Genomic DNA, 3,086 nt, shown 5'->3' with positions numbered 1-3,086 from the left:
GTCTCGATGGACGGCCTGACCGGCATTCGTACGTCGGGTCACGAATTCGCTGTTGTCTGCCGGGGCAGACATCGACAATGATCATTTCGCTGGTTCAACTATAGAATCGTTGTTACGAGTTCTCTTTTCTATAAACGATAAGGCTTACTGGACTTCTCGCGTTGACGCGGGTTCGACGGCGCCCGTGCGCGAATCCTCGTTCGCAATATACGGCTGGACGACGGGTCCGTGAACAGCGTACAAGGTCGTCCTTCGCAATTTTTGGTCGTGACGTGCATCGCAGGAAATCCATTTTTGCTGCCTACATATTCGCAAAAATCCGCGCAGGAGTTTTTTGGGGCGCCGACTCTGTCTCGATGGACGGCCTGACCGGCATTCGTACGTCGGGTCACGAATTCGCTGTTGTCTGCCGGGGCAGACATCGACAATGATCATTTCGCAGGTTCAACTATAGAATCCTTGTTACGAGTTCTCTTTTCTATAAACGATAAGGCTTACTGGACTTCTCGCGTTGACGCGGGTTCGACGGCGCCCGTGCGCGAATCCTCGTTCGCAATATACGGCTGGACGACGGGTCCGTGAAAAGCGTACAAGGTCGTCGTTCGCGATTTTTGGTCGTGACGTGCATCGCAGGAAATCCATTTTTGCTGCCTACATATTCGCGAAAATCCGCGCAGGAGTTTTTTTGGGCGCCGACTATGTCTCGATGGACGGCCTGACCGGCATTCGTACGTCGGGTCACGAATTCGCTGTTGTCTGCCGGGGCAGACATCGACAATGATCATTTCGCAGGTTCAACTATAGAATACTTGTTACGAGTTCTCTTTTCTATAAACGATAAGGCTTACTGGACTTCTCGCGTTGACGCGGGTTCGACGGCGCCCGTGCGCGAATCCTCGTTCGCAATATACGGCTGGACGACGGGTCCGTGAACAGCGTACAAGGTCGTCGTTTGCAATTTTTGGTCGTGACGTGCATCGCAGGAAATCCATTTTTGCTGCCTACATATTCGCGTAAATCCGCGCAGGAGTTTTTTGGGGCGCCGACTCTGTGTCGATGGACGGCCTGACCGGCATTCGTACGTCGGGTCACGAATTCGCTGTTGTCTGCCGGGGCAGACATCGACAATGATCATTTCGCAGGTTCAACTATAGAATCCTTGTTACGAGTTCTCTTTTCTATAAACGATAAGGCTTACTGGACTTCTCGCGTTGACGCGGGGTCGACGGCGCCCGTGCGCGAATCCTCGTTCGCAATATACGGCTGGACGACGGGTCCGTAAAAAGCGTACAAGGTCGTCGTTTGCGATTTTTGGTCGTGACGTGCATCGCCGGAAATCCATTTTTGCTGCCTACATATTCGCGTAAATCCGCGCAGGAGTTTTTTGGGGCGCCGACTCTGTGTCGATGGACGGCCTGACCGGCATTCGTACGTCGGGTCACGAATTCGCTGTTGTCTGCCGGGGCAGACATCGACAATGATCATTTCGCAGGTTCAACTATAGAATCCTTGTTACGAGTTCTCTTTTCTATAAACGATAAGGCTTACTGGACTTCTCGCGTTGACGCGGGTTCGACGGCGCCCGTGCGCGAATCCTCGTTCGCAATATACGGCTGGACGACGGGTCCGTGAACAGCGTACAAGGTCGTCCTTCGCAATTTTTGGTCGTGACGTGCATCGCAGGAAATCAATTTTTGCTGCCTACATATTCGTAAAAATCCGCGCAGGAGTTTTTTGGGGCGCCGACTCTGTCTCGATGGACGGCCTGACCGGCATTCGTACGTCGGGTCACGAATTCGCTGTTGTCTGCCGGGGCAGACATCGACAATGATCATTTTGCTAGTTCAACTATAGAATCCTTGTTACGAGTTCTCTTTTCTATAAACGATAAGGCTTACTGGACTTCTCGCGTTGACGCGGGTTCGACGGCGCCCGTGCGCGAATCCTCGTTCGCAATATACGGCTGGACGACGGGTCCGTGAACAGCGTACAAGGTCGTCCTTCGCAATTTTTGGTCGTGACGTGCATCGCAGGAAATCCATTTTTGCTGCCTACATATTCGCAAAAATCCGCGCAGGAGTTTTTTGGGGCGCCGACTCTATGTCGATGGACGGCCTGACCGGCATTCGTACGTCGGGTCACGAATTCGCTGTTGTCTGCCGGGGCAGACATCGACAATGATCATTTCGCAGGTTCAACTATAGAATCCTTGTTACGAGTTCTCTTTTCTATAAACGATAAGGCTTACTGGACTTCTCGCGTTGACGCGGGTTCGACGGCGCCCGTGCGCGAATCCTCGTTCGCAATATACGGCTGGACGACGGGTCCCTAAAAAGCGTACAAGGTCGTCGTTTGCGATTTTTGGTCGTGACGTGCATCGCCGGAAATCCATTTTTGCTGCCTACATATTCGCGAAAATCCGCGCAGGAGTTTTTTGGGGCGCCGACTATGTCTCGATGGACGGCCTGACCGGCATTCGAACGTCGGGTCACGAATTCGCTGTTGTCTGCCGGGGCAGACATCGACAATGATCATTTCGCAGGTTCAACTATAGAATCCTTGTTACGAGTTCTCTTTTCTATAAACGATAAGGCTTACTGGACTTCTCGCGTTGACGCGGGTTCGACGGCGCCCGTGCGCGAATCCTCGTTCGCAATATACGGCTGGACGACGGGTCCGTGAACAGCGTACAAGGTCGTCCTTCGCAATTTTTGGTCGTGACGTGCATCGCAGGAAATCCGTTTTTGCTGCCTACATATTCGCAAAAATCTGCGCAGGAGTTTTTTGGGGCGCCGACTCTGTGTCGATGGACGGCCTGACCGGCATTCGTACGTCGGGTCACGAATTCGCTGTTGTCTGCCGGGGCAGACATCGACAATGATCATTTCGCTGGTTCTACTATAGAATCGTTGTTACGAGTTCTCTTTTCTATAAACGATAAGGCTTACTGGACTTCTCGCGTTGACGCGGGTTCGACGGCGCCCGTGCGCGAATTCTCGTTCGCAATATACGGCTGGACGACGGGTCCGTGAACAGCGTACAAGGTCGTCCTTCGCAATTTTTGGTCGTGACGTGCATCGCAGGAA

This window comes from Andrographis paniculata, unplaced genomic scaffold (assembly GCF_009805555.1).
Source record: "Andrographis paniculata isolate CXL003 unplaced genomic scaffold, ASM980555v1 Contig59END, whole genome shotgun sequence".
NCBI classification, from domain to species: Eukaryota; Viridiplantae; Streptophyta; class Magnoliopsida; order Lamiales; family Acanthaceae; genus Andrographis; species Andrographis paniculata.
This window is presented reverse-complemented; position numbering follows the sequence as displayed.